General features: G+C 38.2%; 1 long non-coding RNA gene and 1 pseudogene across 2 annotated transcripts in view; both read right to left on the bottom strand.

The window, feature by feature from the left end:
• Window positions 1–209: 209 nt before the first annotated feature.
• The window catches only part of LOC309870551, a 27,707-nt gene continuing 6,945 nt past the window's right edge, over window positions 210–20,971 (bottom strand). Inside the window, exons 3-4 of the long non-coding RNA XR_014314695.1 lie at window positions 5,523–5,699; window positions 210–3,646 (exon numbers count right to left, since the gene is read on the bottom strand). This is a non-coding gene — a long non-coding RNA (uncharacterized lncRNA). The remainder of the gene's footprint in view (window positions 3,647–5,522; window positions 5,700–20,971) is intronic.
• On the bottom strand, window positions 11,411–13,464 carry LOC309868625 (RNA transcription, translation and transport factor protein-like; annotated as a pseudogene). Its single transcript has 2 exons — window positions 13,280–13,464; window positions 11,411–12,437 (listed from the first exon to the last, which is right to left on the bottom strand). The product of its transcript is annotated as an RNA transcription, translation and transport factor protein-like (transcript).

Here is a 20,971-nt window from a genome sequence, read left to right as displayed (position 1 = left end):
AGAATCCAGCTACAAGTATCTCTTGAGTCTACATTCCCAAAATGTTTACAGCTAGATTCCTGCTTCTCCCTCCCCCACACATCACATAAAAGGGGAAGTGAAAGGAGGGGAATTTGGAGTGGAAAGAACCAGCAGGATCAACGGTTTGAAGTTAACATGTCACATTTTTTGCAAATTTTACAAAAACATATGACCATGTAAACATATTATTAGGGTCCCTCCTAGGGCCTTATGAAGGGCCCAGGTAAATGAGGGGTCCCAAAGCTTAAACTTCATTAACTTTTAGTTAATGCCTATTAAAACTGTACATGGTAGAAAAGTCAAAAAGTGCAAAAGGATAATACAATGTAAAGTTTCTTCGAAATGGGTTCCTCCGATAGTAGTTCTCTATTGCAGACAAAAAGAATATTCAGTTTCCTGAGTCCTCCCTGAAATATTACACATAGGTAAGTAAGCATTTTGTGCTGAATATTTGGCACCCCCCCATCTTTTCTTACACAAATACTAACCTGCTACATATAATGTTTTGCACCTTGCTTTTTTTTTTAAGACAGTTTTATTGGGTATAGTTCACACTACAATTTACTCCTTTCAAGTGTATGCTCAGTGGTTTTTTTGTATATTTCGTATATATTTCGCATATTATCATACAGATAAGTATATCCATCACCAAAGCTGATTTCAGGACATTTTCATCATCTAAGAAAGAAACCAGATACCTTCTAGCTATCACCTACCTGTTAACATCTCTCCCTGCCCATGCCTACACAACCACTGATCTACTTTCTATCTCTCAATATATTTCTCTGGTCTGGACACTTGATATGGAACCCTATAGTATGCAGTTCTGTGACTTGCTTCTTTTTTTTTTTTTTTTTAAGATATTTATTTATTTATTTGTCAGAGAAAGAGAGAGAGGGAGAGAGAGAGAGCACAGGCAGGCAGAGTGGCAGGCAGAGACAGAAGGAGAAACAGGCTCCCTGCGGAGCAAGGAGCCAAATGTGGGACTTGATCCCAGGGCGCTGGTATCTGGACCTGAGCTGAAGGCAGCTGTTTAACTGGCTGAGTTACCCAGGCGTCCCATGTGACTTGTTTCTTTCACTTATCATAATGTTTTCAAGGCTCACTCTTGTATCAATACTTATACTAATCAAACACATGTATCAGAATTTAGTTATTTGTGTCTTCTTGCTCTTTTACTTCGTTAGTCTAGTAGAAGTGTATCAATTTTACTGACATTTTCAAAGAACCTGATTTTGGTTTTGTTGATTTTCTCTATTGTATCCTTGTTTTCAATTCCATTGATTTCTGCTCTAATTTATATATTTTTCCCTCTGCTTACTTTAGACTTAAATTGTTCTTTCTCTAGTTTCCTAAGGTGGGAGCTTAGATATTTTATTTTAGATATTCCTTCCTAATATATGTGCTTAATGCCATAAATTTTTCTCTCAGCACTGTTTTCACTACATTCCATAAATTTTAATAAGCTGTATTTTTTTTCTTTTTAAAAAAAATTTTAAAAGATTTTATTTATTTGTCATAGAGAGCACAGGCAGGGGAAGGGGACAGCAGGCAGAGGGAGAAGCAGTCTCCCTACTGATCAGGGAGCCTAATCCAGGGACTCCATCCCAGGACCCTGGGATCATTACCTGACCTGAGGGCAGACTAACTGACTAAGCCTCCCAGGTTCCCCTGTATTTTTTATTTTCACTTAGTTCAAACTGTTTTTAAATTTCTCTTGAGACTTCTTTTCTGACTCAAGTATTATTTAGAAGTGTGATGTTTCACATTCATTTTTGAAAGATATATTTCTGTATTTAGAATACTAGATTGATGATTTTTGCCTTTTAGGAGTTGAAATATGTTGTTCTTCATTGTTTATATTGTTTCTGACAAGAATTTTGACATCATCTTTTGTCCTTCCATATGTGACAAATCTTTCTCTTTGCCTACTTCAAAAAAAAAAAAAAAGTAACAGCTTTACTGAGACACAATTAATATCCCATATACACACTGATTTAAAATGCATCATCTGGGGCACCTGGGTGGCTCAGTCAGTTAAGCATCAGCCTTTGGCTCAGGTCATGATCCCGGAGCCCTGGGATCAAGTCCTACATCAGGCTAGGAAGCTCAGAGGGGAGCCTACTTCTCCCTCTCCCTCCCCTGCTCCTTCCTCTGCTTCTCCTCTCTCTCCATCAAATAAAATCTTTAAATCCTTAAAATAAAATAAAATGCATCAATTGATGGGCATTTGAGCTGTTTCCAGTTTTTGCCCATTACGAGTAATGCTGCTATGAACACTTGTGTACAAGTTTTTGTGTGAACGTGTGTTTTCATTTCTCCTGAAATGAAACCTGAGAGTTGAGTTTCTGGGTCATAAGGTTTAACCTTAGGAACTGCTAGACTATTTTCCAAAATGATTACACCATTTTATATTCCTACCAGCAGTGGGTGGAGGTTCCAGTCTCTCTAGAGAATATTTACAGTTTGAACAAATAACAAAATTGCCAAAACTATCTTACGGGGATTGTATCAATTCACTCTTCCCCCCCAGTAGTGCACAGGAGGGTCCATTTCTCCACACCATTGCCAATATAGGGTCAGATCAAGATTTTTTGTCTATGACAATGTGATTAAATGTGGTATCATTCTTTAGTTTTAATTCACATTTCTTGTATTGAGTGTCATTAAGGATCTTTTCAAAGTTTAAAAGCCATGTATATTTCATTTTTGGATGATTTTTTGGTACTCACTTTTTATTGGGTTGTTAGTCTTTTCCTTATTGACTCATAAAATCTCTTTATAATTTAGGAGGTTAAGTGCTTTATTTGGGGTATGAACAGCAAATATTTTTCCAGTTTGTCTTTTGTCTTTATCCCCAATGTTCTTGCCATGCAGAAAGTGTGTGTATGATCAAAATTTTCACTCTTTCTTTTATGGTTTTTGAATCTCCACTCAGAAATGTTTTTTATTCTCCATAATTTATTTTAATCCTTTTTTCATATTTAATATTTAAGTATTTGATCTGTCCATAACTCAGTTTTATTATAAACTGTAAAGTATGGATCCAGCTCATTTTTCCAGATGGTTCTTCAGTTGCCATCTTTCCTCCTCTTGATTAGAAGCGTTGCCTTTACCATATACTCCATTTTCACATGAATGTATGGATTTATAAACTTTCTATTGTAATTCTTTGATCTGTATGCCGATTCATATGCCAGTAACATACTGTGCTAATTGATGAAGCTTTAGAATATGTTTTACTATATGATTAGGTTAATTCCCTTGTATTATTCTTTGTTTTTAAGATTTCATGACTGTTATTACTTATTCTTCAGGTTAGTTACCTATTGCTGTATAACAGATTACCCCCAAATGTAGTGACTTCTGTGGTAAACAGCTACTAATTGCCTCGTTTTTGTGGGTGAGGACCTTCAGGGCAGCTTAGCTGGGCTCTTCTGGAGCAAGATCTCTCGTGAGGTTGTGGTCAGGATGTCAGCTGAGGCTGGAATCATCTGAAAGCTTGATGGGGGCCGAAGGATTTACTTCCAAGTGGGCTTTGGCAAAAGACTTCACAGTTCTTCACTACACAGACCTCTCCATAGACCTTTTTGAGCATCCTTACAGTGTTGTGGTTGATTTCCTCCTGGGCAAGTGATGTTAAAAAAAAAAAAAAAAAAAAAAACAAGAAGGAGGCCACATAGCATTAATGACAGTCTCAGAAACGACACACTGTCACTTTGTCATGGTCAAGGATGGGAGTTAAGCTCCACTTCTTAAAGAATTTGTAGATATATTTTAAAAACCACCACTCATTTTTTTCTGTATGAACCTTGGAATTAGTTTATCTGCTTTCCAAAAAATAATATTAATGGGTGTAATACTAATATATTAATAATATAGTAACAATATTGATTAATATTAATATTTTTATTATAATACTTTGATTTGCAGGCAGAGAACTTCCTTTTTGAAAGACAATTCTATCACCTTTTTGCAACATCTCTGTTTTTTTTTTTTTACTGTCATAAAATAAAATAGGGATGCCTGGGTGGCTCAGTCAGTTAAGTGTCTGACTTCAGCTCTGGTCATGATCTCAAAGTCCTCGGATCAAGCCCATGGTAGACTTGGCACTTAGCAGGGAGTCTGTTTCTCCCTCTGCTCCTCCCTCCTGCTCCTGCACTCTCTCTCTTTCTCTCAAATAAATAAATGAAATGTTAAAAAATAATAAAGAATTAATAAAGCATGGAAACAGTATTGAGGTTCAAGCAACCTGCACTATGCACAGGGAAAACTTTAAAGATAAAAGTTACGGGATGCCTGGGTGGCTCAGTGGGTTAAGCCGCTGCCTTCGGCTCAGGTCATGGTCTCAGGGTCCTGGGATCGAGTCCCTCATCGGGCTCTCTGCTCGGCAGGGAGCCTGCTTCCCTCTCTCTCTCTCTCTCTGCCTGCCTCTCTGCCTACTTGTGATCTCTCTCTGTCAAAAAAAGAAAAAAAAAGTTACATTTTCATGCCCAGCTTGTTGTTTTCTTTTTCCTAAATGAGAGAATGTCCAGCCCATTTATGGACACCTGGAAACCACAGAAGTATACTTCTCACTGGCCTGTTTTATCCATACCAGCTTCTAAATTGTCAAAATAATTCTGTTGAGAGATTTTCAATGGAAAGAAGAGAAGGAAGTGGGTTTTAATTTCAGGAAAATTTAACAGATATAAAACTCTTTTCAGTATATCTTGCAAAACTATTTATGAGAAATAAATTGCATGTATTTTAAACGTTCATAGCAGCTTTTAAAAAAAGCTCTTTATTTTGGGGCGCCTGGGTGGCTCAGAGGGTTAAGCCTCTGCCTTCGGCTCAGGTCACGATCTCAGGGTCCTGGGATCGAGCCCCACGTCGGGCTCTCTGCTCAGCAGGGAGCCTGCTTCCTCCTCTCTCTGCCTGCCTCTCTGCCTACTTGTGATCTCTGTCAAATAAATAATTATTTTTTAAAAAGCTCTTTATTTTGAGATAATTGAGATAATTATAAATGAATAGGGGTTTGCAAAGAACATACAGAGGAACTCCATGCACTTGTCCTCTAGCTTCCTCCAGTGTTCACACTTCGCACACCTACAGTACAACACCAGCATCAAGGTTGTTGAAACTCATACTGTAGAGCTTATTTAAATTTCACCAGTTATACATGTACTTGTGTTTGTGGGTGCGGCCTGATGCTGAGTTCTTTCTTTCTTTTTTCTTTTAACTCCAAAAAGAATTTTTTTTATTATGTTCAATTAATATATCACATAATACATCATTAATTTTTGATGTAGTGTTCAACAGTTGCGTATAACACAATGCTGTTTTCTCACATAGAACCCTTGGACAGTCACTGCCACAACCATGATTTTCAACTGTACCCATCACCACAAGACTCCTTTCCTGTCACCACATATAGCCACGCCCCTCTCTTCCCTACCATCTCAAACCCTTGACAATTACTACTCTATTCTGCATCTCTACTATTAGGTTATTTCACCAACCTTCAATAAGTGAGATCATCCAGTATGTATCCTTTTTAGATGGACTCTTTTCATCCAGCATAATTTTCTTGAAGTTCCTTCAAGTTTATGTTGTGTGTATCAATAATTTGCTCCTTTTCTATTACTGAGTAGTGTTCCATAGGGTAAGACGTGCCACAATTTGTTTAACCATTCATCCTAGAAAAGAAATTTGGGTAGCTCACAGATTTTGCCATTAGGAATAAAGCTGCTATGAACATTCATGTACAAGTTCTTATGCAGAAATAAGACATTTCTCTGGGATAAATACCAAGAGTGGATTGCTGGATTGTATGATAAATCCATTTTTAATTTGATAGGAATTGCTGGGCTATATTCCAGAATAGTTGTTACATTTCATATTCCCACAAGCAATGTATAAGTGAATGGGTTTCTCTGTATCCTTTTCAGCATTTGCTACTATTACTATTTTTGGGCTTAGCCATTCTTTTTTAAAAGTTTATTACTTTTTAAAGATTTTATCTATTTATTTGAGAGACAGAGAGAGCACAGCAGGGGTGGGTGTGGGGAGCAGAGGCAGAGGAAGAAATATGCTACCCCCTGAACAGGGAGCCCAATGTCAGACTCAGTTGCAGGATCTTGGGATCATGACCTGAGCCAAAGGTAGACGCTCAACCAACTGAGCCACCTAGAAGTCCCCAGTTTTGCCATTCTTATATATATATATATATAATCATATCTCATTGTAGTTTTAGTGTGCATTTCTGTAATGGCTAATAATGTCAAAAAATCTTTTCATGTGTGTATTTGCCACCTGTACATTTTCTTTGGTGAAATGTCTATGAATGTCTTTTCTGTATCAATATCCAGTTTTCTAATTGGATTTTTTTATGTTGAATTCTGAAGGGTTTTTGTTAATATATTCTAGATAAAAAGCTTTTGTGTGGCAGATGATCTGCAAATATATTCTCCCAGTCTCTCATTTTTCGTTTCATCCTTTGAGTGGGATCTTTGGGATAGGAAAAGGTTTTTATTTTGATGAGGTCCAATTTATCTATTTTTCCTCTTACGAATTACACTTTTGGTGTTAAGTCTAAGAACTCTTTACCTAGTCCTAGGTCTCAAAGATTTTCTTGTATATTCTTTTCTATGAGTTCCCCAGTTTTACATTTAGTTTATGATCCACTTTGAGTGTGCTTTTGCATAAGGTGTGAAGTTTGGGTTGTGTTCTTTTTAAATTTTACTTATTTATTTATTTTGGCTAATGGATGTTTGATTACTCTGACACCACGTATTGAAAAGGCTATGCCTTCTCTGTTGAAATGCTTTTGTTCCTTGGTCAAAAATTAACTGAGTATATTTGCTTTCTGTTTCTGGTTCTCTATTCTGTACTTGATCTATGCGTCTATCTCTTCTTCAATACCATACCAATCTCGTTTACAATGATCAATTTTTAACAGCTATGTTTTCAGCTGTATCTTCTTATTTTTTTTCCTCAAAAATTTCTAAAATTACCTAATAAACAGATGCTATGAAGGTAACAAATTTTCTCTGATTTTTCTCATTCTTATTCTAGTATCAGATTGAGTCAACTGTGATAAAAATCTTTTCATCTCAATCGTGTTTATTTGGGTTTGTGGTTTATTCAGATGGTCAGGAGAGTGTTATATGTAAATGCTATGGCATGTAATATACTCAAAGTCTGGAACTTTTCTCAAGAGGTTATTAAATTCATAGATTCATGAGATCAGACACATACATACTTAGAATAGTCTGTAACACATGGTATGTGCTCAGTTTATGTCAGTGTAATTGTTCTGGTTATTTTATAATAACTTATATTTATAGTTTGTAGAAGAGAGGGAGCTGGAGTGGGGAAGAGAAGGAGTTGTCATTTCTTGACTTTTAAACTTTGCCGTAATCTTCCTGGTATGAGTTAACAAAGTACAAAGCAAACGTTAGTACTTCCAGTGTATACAGGAAGAAAGTGAGCTTCAGAGAGGATGGATAACTGGCTAGGATCATACAGATGGGTGCAGTTTCTTAATCTCTCTTTTGGAGAGGTTACTTGGGCAAATATGTTCTCTGTTGGTGCTAATTCTGCCATGGCCAAACTCTTCATGGTAAGGTGAGTTGAAAAGAAAAAATATTTATCAAGTACCTGGCTTTCATAATTCGGATATCCTGAATGGTGTCCTGTCTTAGCACCTTGGGAAAGCACCCTTGACATTGAGTGGTGCTTTACCAGTTAAGGTTCTACTTGGTCAGTTTGACAGAAAATTATGTTGCTGTCATATACAAACATCTTCTTCTTTTATATTTAAGGAGTCCAAGGACACTTATTCACTCTGGAGTATCTATTCTGTTTACCCCTACTTCCTCCTGAAATTGGACAACCCAGACAACTCAAGAAAATAACCAGTTCATCATAGCTATTGCTAAGCCTTAGTCCTTCTGGAGGGGAGTCTAACAGGTTGTCCCTTTCACCAGTATGGAGAGCAGTTGTTGCTGAAACATATGGGCAGCTTAATCAAGGGGAATAGATTTTCTGCCTGTCTTCTCTATTGCTGGGATGCTGATGCATAGTGACCTGTGACTGACATCCTATGGGACTTCAGACTAGGACTCCCTTTCTTCCAGCTCCAGAATAGGGATGTCTATCCCTTAACAATTAGGCCCCTGACAGACTACTGTTATTCCCTGCTCTTGTCCTCCTACCTCCAACATGGTCTAGAAGGGCTTCTTCTTAGTAGGGCTCTAAGCCTTACTCAGGGAAGGTGCACCAATTGTGGCTATGAGAAAAAAGTCCTAGATCACTCAAAGAAAAGTGAACCATCTTTCAGAAGCTGCTGAAGTTAGAATGGGGTTGACAAAGGAGGGACTATGAAAGAGAGAGACAAGCACTCATAAAGCCTATACTCCAGGGGCACCTGGGTGGCTCAGTGGGTTAAAGCCTCTGCCTTCAGCTCAGGTCATGATCCCAGGGTCCTGGGATTGAGCCCCGCATTGGGCTCTCTGCTTCGCGGAGAGCCTGCTTCCTCCTCTCTCTCTGCCTGCCTCTCTGTGATCTCCGTCTGACAAATAAATAAATAAAATCTAAAAAAAAGAAAAGAAAAGCCTATACTCCAGTATCTAACTATGAAAATCTGGAGATGTGTCAGGAGTCCTCACAAGCACTCCAGACTTCCAACTACCAAAGCCTGAAAACTTAGCAGGTGGGCTGGGAGAAAACCCCATGGGCATTCTGGACCTTTATGGAGAGAAAAACAGTTTCCCTCCAAAGGCCAGAGGATGGGCAGTAAGACTGAAGGAGATCTCTAAGCACAGAAGGAAGCTAGACTGAAGAACAAAGAAAGCTCCAAGCAACCCAATAACTGGCAGAGATAACCCTATAGTGCTAAAAACTGAACATGGTTATGAAGCCCAGATTGTTCTTTAGGATCTTGTTAGCTTTCAGGTCCCAGGCTCTGCTGAAAATAAAGTCCTGGTCTCACTCTTATAAATTTGAAGCCAGTGATGAGCTGAATCACACGAAAACCATAACACAGCCAGACACAGTTCAGCTACAGATCAAATTAATTTCCAATAGCCTGACAGAGAAGAGGAGATGCATCTGGAAATGGTCCTCAGTGGCCATGACCAGAGGCCAGAAATAAATTTATTTTTTGAATTATAGTTTTATCTCTGGGGGGGGGGGTGCCTATGTAAAAAAGGAAATCAGTTTGGGTTCATATATTGTAGCATATCACCATATAAAAATCATCCCAAAATGGATCATAGATCTAAAGGTGAAACCTAAAACTGTCTAGAAGAAAACAAAAGAAAATCTTGGACCTTAGATATAAGGTCAAAAGCACAATCCATAAAAAAATTGATAAATTGGACTTCATCAAAATTTAAAAATGTTGTTCTTCAAAGGACCATATTAGGAAGCTAAAAGACAAGCCACAGATCTCAGATGTGGAGATAATATTTACAAAGCAAATATCTGATAAAGGACTTGTATATAGAGTATATAAAGAATGCTCAAAACTCAGCAATAAGAAAACAACCCATTTTTTAAATGGTGCAAAAGAATTCAGCAGACACTACCAAAGAACATGTACTAAAGATGGCAAAGGATCACAAGAAAAAATATTCTCTCTCACTAGTCATTAGGGAAATGCAAATTAAAAGCAAACTGAGATACTACCACATACCTATTAGAATGGCTAAAATTGAGAAGATGGACCATAACATGTATTGAGAAGCATGCTAGCAGTGGGAATTTAAAGTGTTAAAACTGTTTTGGAAAACAGTTTGGCAGTATCTTTAAAAGTTAAACAAAGGGCCACGTGGGTGGCTCAGTAGGTTAAGTGTTGGACTCTTGATTTCAGCTCAGGTCATAATCTCAGAATGCTGGGATCAAGCTGTGCATCAGGCCCCATGCTCAGTAGGAAGTCTGTTTGAAGATTCTTTTATTTTTTTTTTTCCTTAAAGATTTATTTATTTATTTGAAAGAGATCACAAGTAGGCAATGGGGCAGGTGAGGGGTGGGGGAAGGCAGAGAGCCCAATGCAGGGCTAAATCCCAGGACCCTGGGACAGAGGCTTAACCCACTGAGCCACCCAGATACCCTGTTTGAAGATTCATTTCCCGCCCTCTCCCTCTGCCCCTTTCCCTGCTTTCTCTCTCAATTAAAAATAAATACATTTTTAAAAAATTAAAAGGTTGGGATGCCTGGGTGGCTCAATTGGTTGAGCGGCTGCCTTTGGCTCAGGTCATGATCCCAGTATCCTGGGATCGAGTCCTACATCAGGCTCCTTGCTCAGCAGGGAGCCTGCTTCTCCCTCTGCCTCTGCTTACCACTCTGCCTGCCACTCTGTCTGCCTGTGTTCACTCTCTCTCTCTCTCTGACAAATAAATAAATAAAGTCTTAAAAAAAAAAAAAGAACTACATACAACTACCATTAATCCCAGCTTTTTTTTTTTTTAAAGATTTTATTTATTTGACAGACAGAGATCACAAGTAGGCAGAGAGGCAGGCAGAGACAGTGAGAGGGGGAAGCGGACTCTCTGCTGAACAGAGAGCCCAATGTGGTGCTCAATCCCAGAACCCTGGGATCATGACCTGAGCCCCCCAGGTGCCCCTATTTCTGGCTTTCTAATCCTAGGTATTTACCAAGAGAAAGAAAACAGATATTCATACAAGGACTAGACAAGAGTGTTCATAACAGCTTTTTTTTTTTTTTTGTAATAACCCCAATTTGGAAATAACCCAAATGTCCATTAACAGATGAATGGAATAGCAAATTGCGATATAGCCATATGATGGAACAGTGCTCAGCAATCAAAATAATGCACTATTGATACATGCAATGATAAAGATGGATGTTGAAATAGCTATGTTGACTTAAAGAACTTAGACAACAAAAAGCACATATTGTGGGGATTCTATTTACCTGAAACTCCAGAAAATGCAAATGTATAGTGACAACAAATTAATTGTTGCTTGGAAAAAGGAAGGTGAGGATGAGGGGAAAGAAATTACAAAGGGGCACAGAAAATGTTTGGAGATGATGGATATGTTCACTGCCTTTGTGGTGATTATTTCATAGGTGTATACATATGTCAAAATTTCAATTTGGACATTAAAAATGTGAAGTTTACTTTATGTGTGTTATACCTCAAAAAAATATGTTTAAAAAAATGGGGGGCTACCCTGGGTGGCTCAGTCTGTTGAGCATCTGGCTCTTGATTTTGGCTCAGGTCATGATCTCAGGGTCGTGGAATCAAGCCCCCTATGGGGCTCCACACTCAGTAGGGAGTCTGCTTCTCCCCTTCTCCCTCTCCCTCTTCCACTCTCCCCATTCAACACTCATTCTCTCTCAAATAAATAAGTAAATCTGAAAACAAAACAAGACAAAAAAATGAGATCTACTTCCTACCCACCAGATAGACTAACATGAGAAGTTCTGGTAATATCAAGAGTGTGAGAAATGAAACGTTAATCACTGCTGATAGGTAGCCTGGGGATGCACAGCTATTTTGGAATACTGACAGAACTTACTAAAGCTAAACAAACAGCTGTGCTGGGCACAACAATTTCCTTTCTTGGATGCTCTCAAGAGAACAGAGTGCATATGCCTACCAAAAATATGTACAAGGATGTGCATAGCAACTTTATTCACATTTACACAAAACTGAAAAAATAACCCACCAATAGTAGAATGGACAAGTTGTGGTATATTATCCCCCCACCCTTCTGAACTTAATGAAAAAAAAAAAACAATGATGGTAAATCCTGAGAATATTGCCAATTTTCTAGAATTCTTCCCTTGAAAATGGGACATTTGATTTCCAAATGCATGCTAAAGCTAAAGCATACAAGGTTCCCAGTCATATTAAGTAGGTGAGAAACTAAAATCTTTCAATGTTCATCTTCCAACTTTCCCCTGTCTGTGGTCTGTCTTTGGATCAGCCATAATTGCCTGCACAGCTACCATGGATGGCTTCATGATTTTTTTGTCAGTAGCTCATCTCTATGCAGCAACTGCAGTATTCAGGCAGCTTCATGAAGAACTGCATCTCCTATGTCAAAACTAAGAATATGTTTGTCTCAAGCAACAGGCAAGCCTTCCTTTGTTTGATTTGCTTTAGCACCTTCATCCTGGGGCAGGTGCTCCTGGATCAAAACGCGGTTTGCCTTAAGCATTATCAGGTAATTATAATGACAGCTGAATCTGGAGAAGGTTAGCCAAAGCCATTACACCAGCCTTGAAACTGGGATTATTTACATTCAAATGGTCAATGGCTCTGCAGTCTTAGCTGCATTGTCAGCATTTTTTGGTATTATCAGTTACCAACTTGTATTTTTCAGCATTATCTCCATATTCAAGTCTAACAGCTAAACCAAGAAGCCTGTCAGTTGCTTCTTGTTGATCTTGAATCTTGGTTCTTGTCCAAGATGGTGAAGGAATAGGAGACCTTAGTTGTTTCTGGTCCCAGGAATTCAGCTAGAAAGCTATCAAATCATTCTCAACACCTGCAAACTCAACTGGAGAGCAAAGGAAAGAATAGCTGCACCTCTACAAATAGAAAAGTGACCACTTTCTGCAAGAATGACAAAACAGATAAACTCATTAAAAAAGAGAACAAGATGCAGTACTGACTGCCAGGGACCTAATCAGTATGGACTTAAGTAGGATGTCAGAATTAGAATTCAGAATAACTATTATAAAGATACTAGCTGGGCTTAAAAAAGGCATAGAAGACACTAGGGAATCCCTTTCTGGAGAAATAAAAGAATAAAATCAAATCAAGTCAAAATCAAAAAGAATATTAATGAGATGCAATAAAAAATGGAGGCTCTAACTGCTAGGATAAATGAGGCAGAAAAGAGAATTAGTGATATAGAAGACCAAACAATGGCAAATAGGGAAGCTGAGAAAAAGAGAGATAAACAACTATTGGACAAAGAGGGGAGAATTTGAAAGATAAGTGATACCATAAAACTAAACGATATTAGAATTGGGATCTCAGAAGAGGAGGAAAGAGAAAGGGGGGCAAAAGGTATATTGGAGCAAATTATAGAGGAGAACATCCCTAATCTGGGGAAGGAAACAGGCATCAAAATTGAGGAGGCACAGAGAACTCCTCCTTGAAATCAATAAAAATATGTCAACACCCCAACATATAATAGTGAAATTTGCAAATCTCAGAGACAATGATCTTGAATCTTGAGTTAACATCAGTTACTCTCAGTTAACTGATGTCTCATTTAACAATCTCTGAGATACTCTTCAAAGAACTTGAGCTAGTCATTGCTGTGGATATTTCTTAAATTACCTCTGTCCTCAATCTTGTAGTGTCTGATTCTCTGGTCTTCAAGCCAAACAATAAAGTTCCTAAATTCTCATTCATTTTTGCAGTTGAAGCCAGCAGGGTTGTGGTATTCAAGGGCTGTGAGCTTGTGTCGTAACATGGTCCCCATATCTCACTCTGGTGCCCAGGGCTTCCACCAGGAGAAAAGAGGTGAAGAGGAGCTTGTGATGTGGCAAGAGGGCCAAATTGTGGTATGTTTATACAAAGTAATATTACACAGAGAAAATGAACTACCACAACAAAGAGACTCACATGAATGAATCTCAAAGACATACTGTGAGGTGGAATGAGGTGAGCCACACATGAAGAAAACATACTCTCTGATTCAATTTTTATGAAGCTCAGAAAAGGACAAACTAAGAGATCTAAATAGTGGCTAGCTTTGGAGAAATATTGATTAGAAAGAGACATAAATGAACCTTCTGGGTTGCTGGGTCTATCCTATAAGTTGATCTCTGTGTTGGCTACACAGAAATATGTAAAAATGCCTTCAGCTGTACACTTAAAATGTGTGAACTTTGCTAAATGTAAATTATATATCAATAGAGGTATAATAAAAACATTTTAATTGGAATTCCTATTTATTATTTTAAATGAAAGAGAAATCAGACTATAATATGAATGTTTTACTTTCCTAAGTTAGGAACTTATAGCTCCAGCCCAAGACCCTCTTTACTGAACTGAAAGATCCCAGGATCTAGCTGCCTACAAGGCATGTCTACTTGGGATCTCAAACACAACATATTCAGAATTAGACTCATCATCTCCCACCCACCCCATCCTCCTCCAGATTTATCCACTATCCTGCATTCCCCATATTCTGTTCACCAAAAACCAAAAATGTCAAGCTAGCTTTTCCACTCTACCTTGTAACTTCCATCCAAGCAATCAAAAAATTCTATTGATTTTGAACCTTTGAGATGTCTCATCTGCCATCTCCTCTTTGTACCTCCTACCTTCTTCTATCTTAGACACTTATTTCTCTTAAAGATTGTTAACAGTGGTCTCTCAAAGAATGATCTGGTGTCCATGGTCCCCCTAAGAGTATTAATTGATAAAAACTGAATTTTTTTCTTCATTTTTATGGACTAACAATGCACACTCACAACCTGAATGCTAAAGTAGATGTATATACCATTCCATCAAACTTGTTTTTTTAAAAAAAAATGACATTTCATCCTAATGACTCCATTCTTTTTCCTCAGGAAAGTGGTAACAGTATGGTAAGTTAAGTTATGGGATCATTTCTTTCTCTTGCGAAGTGGACCATGATCAAAAGTGTTTGAAGATCATTGTCTTTGTTATCATCTTGCCTTTATACCTGCCTTTCTTTTTTTCAAACAGGCACACACCATCACTATAGTCTGTACTACCATAAAGATGATTTTTATGCAAAAAATATAATTGTGTCATTTTTCTTGCTCAGAATATTTCAGAGTATCTACATCAACTTCAACAATGATCATTAACATATTTTAGGTACTTTTCCCCTTAAGAACAAATAAATAATAAATAAAGCTTTTGACTGCCTTCTGAGAAGAACATACATATAGACAACATAATTTCATAAAATTTGAGAGGTTTTGTAATAGTCCTGAAACCTAGCCATAGATTTTCTAGAGATTAGTCACCTAGCCTATACAATTTAGGATTTTCAAGGATTTAAACAAATCCTTGAAAAGCATAAAAGATCTTTTACTTACCTACTCAAACTCATCATCTCCACTCCTCACTTTATTTTTTTTTTTAAAGATGTTATTTATTTATTTGATAGAGAGAGATCACAAGTAGGCAGAGAGGCAGGCGGGGGGGAGGGTGGCGGGCAGCAGGATCCCCGCTGAGCAGAGAGCCTGATGTGGGTCTCGATCCTGGGACCCTGAGACCACAACCCGAGCCGAAGGCAGAGGCTTAACCCACTGAGCCACCCAGACACCCCTCCACTCCTCACTTTAAAAGGAATTTCCAGAACACACCATGCTCTCTCTTACATCTTCTTATTAAAAAAAAAAAATTAGAATAGTTGTAGATTTAGGTAAAAACTACAAGATAGTACAGATAGTTTTAGTATACTCCATGCCCACTTTCCCCTATTACTAACATCTTACATCAGTATCGTTCATTTTTTATAATTAATGAACTAAGAGTGATAAGTTATATTAACTAAAGTTCATACTTTATTCAGATTTCCTTAGTTTTTACCAAATGTCTTTTTTTCTGTTCCAGGATCCCATGTGGGGTGCTACATTACATATAGTTATGTCTCTTTTGGTTCCTTTTGGCTATAATAATTTCTCAAACTTTCCTTGTTTTTGATGACCCAGACAGTTTTGATGAGTACTGATCATGTATTTGATAGAATGACCCTTAATTGGCAATGACTTATCTGATGTTTTTCTCATAATTGGGCTAGGTTTATGTATTTTGGGGAGGAAGACAGCAGATGGAATGTACCATTTTCACATCGTATCTAAGATGCATGCTATCAATGGAATTTACTATTGTTGATATTAATCTCCATCCACTGGCTGAAGTAGCATTTGTCAGATTTCTCCACTGGGAAATTAATCCTCTGTCACCTCCCCCACCTCCCACTTCTTCTATGCTGCATTCTTTGGAAGGAAGTCACTATGCACAACCCACACTTAAGGAGGGCACTTCCTGGAGGGCACAAAGTCTTTTGGATGGGCAATTTGTCTATTCTTCCTTTCTTTTATTTTTAGCTGTGTTACCTCTATCTGAAATGCTGAAATAACAAAACAATCCCCAAACTTTAATGGCTTAACATATGATTTATTTTTTTGTCTGTGTCATAATGCCTATCACGGTTCAGCAAATGGCTCTGCTCCACAAAGTCATTCAGGCACCCAGGCTGACCGAGTTTCTGCCATCAGATAACTACACCTTCTGACACATAAAATGTCACTGGTTGTCAAGGCAGATAAGAAGTACTGGAGAGTTTTGCACTAGGAATTAAATGCTTCACCTTGAAGTGATAAATGTCATTTCCTCCCATAGCTCACTGATAGAATTAGTTACATAGTTTTGCTTAACTACAAGAGTAGGGAAATATGATCCTCTTCTGGAAGGAGAGAGAACCTGACATGAGTGAGCACTGAAAGTTTCTAGCATGGGGTGCCTGGGTGGATCAGTCAATTAGACGTCTGCCTTGGCTCAGGTCATGATCTCAGAGTCCTGGAATCAAACCCCTCATTGGAGTGGAGCGTGCTTTTCCCTGTCTGTCTACTGCTCCCCCTTCTTATGCTCTCTCACTCTATCAAATAAATAAAATCTTAAAACAAACAAACAAAGTTTTTACAAGTCTCCTAATCCAGCTGCCCACCAAACATAATCCTACTCTTCCTCTAAATCTTATTTAGCTGAAATGCTATAAAGCCATTACTGTCTCTTCCTCACAGACTTCAGGTCCCCTCCACACTCTATTAGTACTTTGTACAGACCAACATTAGAGCAACTATTATAGGGACACCTCAGTGGCTCAGTCAATTAAGTGTCTGCCTTGGGCTCAGTTCATGATCCCAAGGTTGTGGGATGTAGTCCTACATCAGGCTCTTTGCTCAGTGGGGAGCCTCCTCCTTCCTTCACCTGCCACTCCCTCTGCTTGTGCTCTGTCTCTCTGACAAATAAATAAATAAAATCTTTTTTAAAAATCAACTATTATATTGGATTGTAATTATTGATTTTCATGTCCTGAAGAAGAAAACAATCAGCCTGCTAGCCTCAGTATTGGTACAGTGCCTCTTACATAGAAGATAATGAATCAACCCTTATTAATTATTGAATTAATTGAAGGACAAATTATTAAATTTTATCCTCAAATGTTACATAGGAATTTCTTACATAATTCAGTTACTAATATATAATTTTTTGGCAAGTGAAGTGGAGACTTTTTCCCTAACTTTAAGTGTGGAATCTTACCTTCAAAAATGTTTTACCTACATTGACATGAGGAATCCTGTATCTCAAATATAGGTCTTATTTCTAATTTATTCCAGCTTTCAATTTTAAAAAAATCCCTCTTTTTAAAATTCCAGCCTTTCTAATTCTTCTCTAGAATGTTCAAGAGGAACATCCTTTCGTAGTTTGTGGTTGGCTTTTATTTGTAAGTGTGTGTTACTTGCATGGTTTGTAATGCCAGAAACCTGTTTTAACATGTGGTCAAGAGAGGAGAGTAACACCTTAACTGTAGGTGGAATGCACTTTTTACACGGTGAATTTATCAATCGTGTTGAATGTCTATATTGTACATACAAGTGAGCTTCCCACTGAAAAGGCAGAGGAGAAGCCTTGTCAGGTGAGTAAGCTCTTAAAGAGCTCATGATGGTGAGTATATAGACAATTTGACAGTAAACCACAACAAAGTCATAGATAACATGTGATTGACAAGTGTATGTTACAAACACCAAGTCTTATGAGCTCAAGGCTGACATGTTCTGGGTACAGAGTGGGTTGGAGAGGAGAGAATCTGGAGGTTAAGGAGACTACTAAGAAAGGCTTGTCAGTAGTCCCAGCATGACATTTAGGTCTATATTAGATCTCATACACTGCAGTGCACAGTGTAACTTGCATTGATTTCATTTCTTTTTTTTTTTATTTTTTTAAGATTTTGTTCATTTATTTGCCAGAGAGAGAGAAGGAGAGATCGAGCACAAGCAGGGAGAGCGGCAGGCAGAGGGAGAAGCAGGCTCCACGCTAAGCAAAGACCCCACCATGTGGGACCTGATCCAGGATCCTGGGATCATGACCTGAGTCAAAGGCAGATGCTTAACCAACTGAGCCACCCAGGTGTCCCACACTGATTTCATTTCTTACATAAGAAAGATATTTTAAGTGCAGTTTTTCTATATTTAGGTTTATTTTATTTCCATTGTATTTTCACAAAAGTTAGTAGTCATGTATATGGGTGTATGTCAACTTTTTTATTTTAGAAGGTAGTATACTTATATGAGGAAACTTAAAATATCTTAAGTTCCTAGATGTTAAAACATTTACTTTTTGTTCTTTTTCTTTTTCTTTTTTAAAAAGAGAGGGAGCACGCAGGCATGCATAAACAGGCGGGTGGAGGAGCAAAGGGAGAAGGAGAGAGAATCTCAAACATGCTCCACACTCAACATGGAGCTGATGTGGGGGCTTGATCTCATGACCTGGAGATCATGACCGGAGCTGAAATCAAGAGCCAGATGCTTAATGGGCTGAGCCACCCAGGCACCCCTTACTCATTTTTTAAAGCAGGTTACAGTTTACCATCCTATATTTTTATAACATTTCTAACATTTTTTGTAACATTTACTAAGTTACTCTTTAATTGCAAATTATTTTGAATCAGCAGTCAAGGAAACTATTTTCCAAAATCAATACATAAGACAATAATATAGCCCTCATTATCTTTTCACTCGTCAGGTCATTGTGAGACCCATGTGTAAATGGCACAATATTTGTGAGCAGTTCCTACTTGACTGTTTTCATGCAAGCAACCAGCTACCTGGGGGAGGCAGCTGACCTGGGGGTGGGAATGGAGGGAAGAAAAGATCGTATGGCTGCATCCAAGATACCTTGGAGTGATGCCAAAGGGAAGAAAGAATTGCATTATCTTCCATTACATGTACACACATAAATTATTATCAATTTGTTAAGCATATTACCTTATTTGCTTGCTAAAGGTAGCAATAAAATTTCAGTTTGTCAAGAGGTGAGGAAAGTACAACCCAAGTAGATGACCTCATTCTCCTATTTGCAACAATTTTTTCTCCTTCTCCAATGTTTTGTGATTTTACAGAGCTAATTTACAGGTTGAAATCATTAGTTTCTAGTCCAGTGAAAGAAATTTTAATGGCATTGGCACAAATGAAAAATCACACAGAATCTTAACCCCAAAGATTAAGGAAATGAAATCGGAATGCTCTTCTGGAAAGCGGAAATCAAAATGGGAACATGTCTTTGCAAATAAGACTAGATTTTATCACACATTGGAAAGGTCAGTTCAGTATTTCACCATAATTTCTCAATGCTGAGTGCCCAATTATTGTGTAAATTGAGAAAAGATTTTTGTAACTTGACCAAAGTGGGAAGGAAAATAATTGTTTCTAATGTGAAACAAGGAAGTGAGATCCAGCCAAAGTTCTAACTGTATTTGCGCTGGCAGCTTAAAGATAGAAAGAAATAATAGTGTATTCAGAGAGTATTCACAAAGAATCAAAAGCCATCCAGAATTATTCTATTAGTTGTTCACACACCAAACATATTGATTTTTAAAATAGCTTCTAACCGTTCAATGACATCTAAGAGGTGTTAGACCAACTTCTCAGAGATAACTCATACTTTAAAAATAAACGTATAAAATAGGTTTGCCAAGCTATAAATGGGTTTGCAAAACTATTATCAGGAACCAAAGTTAGACAAGGGATAGACAAAGAATTTATGGCTTCGTCAAGGGATGAGAAGTGGGTCTCAATATTTAGTTCCTTCTCTTTCCCCCTCAATTTTTACAAGGTAGAGTGATACACTGAAAAGGCCATGGAAATGAGTTGAGTCTAACTCCCCGCTCTGTCCTTCACCAGCACTATTTCTCTGGGCAAGGGACTTACTTCTCTGGGACACATACTTTTTTCAACTGTAAAGTGGAAATAATACCTACCTCTACAATCCCTGTAAAAATTACAGGTAGTGTTTATTTCGAGTGATTTTCAAACCTCTGGCCCCCAGTTGTCTCCACCCCCGACCATTGTCTGCCATCGGAATGAACTGGCCATTCTCTAGCAACAGTCCCTGAGTCTAATCTAGAGTGATTTTTATAAAAGATTTTGATCCTGTTATTCTCCAGTTTAATACTCAAAAACAGTCTCCCCTTGTCTTTCAGATTATGAGCTAAATCTCACTGTCTTTGGGATGAAGCACCTATCTGGCCCTGCTCACCCCTCGAGCCTCATTGCTCTTGGCCTTATTTCATCAGACATCCTGGCCCTTCTTTCGGGATCTGCACAGCAGATTGCAGAAATGGTGGCATGGAGGCAGAGCAGAGAGTGAGTGCACAGCAAATACCTAGGACGGCACGTTGCCTCTGTAACTGCTGGTAGCATATATGGCAGACCTTCCAAGGCCAGCCCTGTTTATTAGATCTAGGGATGGTTCCATACTCGGTAACTCATGCCTCTGTCTGTGCGAGAGCCCAGGAACTAGAGACTCATGTAGCACAGTATTGGCACTACAGTAGAAATAATTCTCCAGTATATGTTAAACATTATTTCCTCTCAGTATGGATCAGTTACCTCCCTCAAAACACAGCAACAGAAAAGCCATAGAGTAAATTAAGTGCAAAAGTTAAATGATATCCAGAGTTTCGATGATGTCAGGAGACCCAGGAAAGAAATTATCTTGCTTTTTGATCTTGCAAATTGCAGGAGCTTAAATCACAGGGATACTGAGAACTAAAGGGACAAAAAGTGATCACCAAGCCACAGGGGAATAAATACACTGGTCTAGATTAGGCAAACCCAAATTATTTACCATTTGCCAATGACCCAGGGATTCCGGGGCCAGCAAAATGCCACTTTTGGATTGGGGTCAAGCCCCGCTCCTGAAGCAGGAAATGT

The sequence above is a fragment of the Mustela nivalis genome, assembly GCF_964662115.1.
Source record: "Mustela nivalis genome assembly, chromosome: 7".
NCBI classification, from domain to species: Eukaryota; Metazoa; Chordata; class Mammalia; order Carnivora; family Mustelidae; genus Mustela; species Mustela nivalis.
Note: the sequence above shows the minus strand (reverse complement) of the source record. Positions and strands in the feature narration are given on the sequence as shown.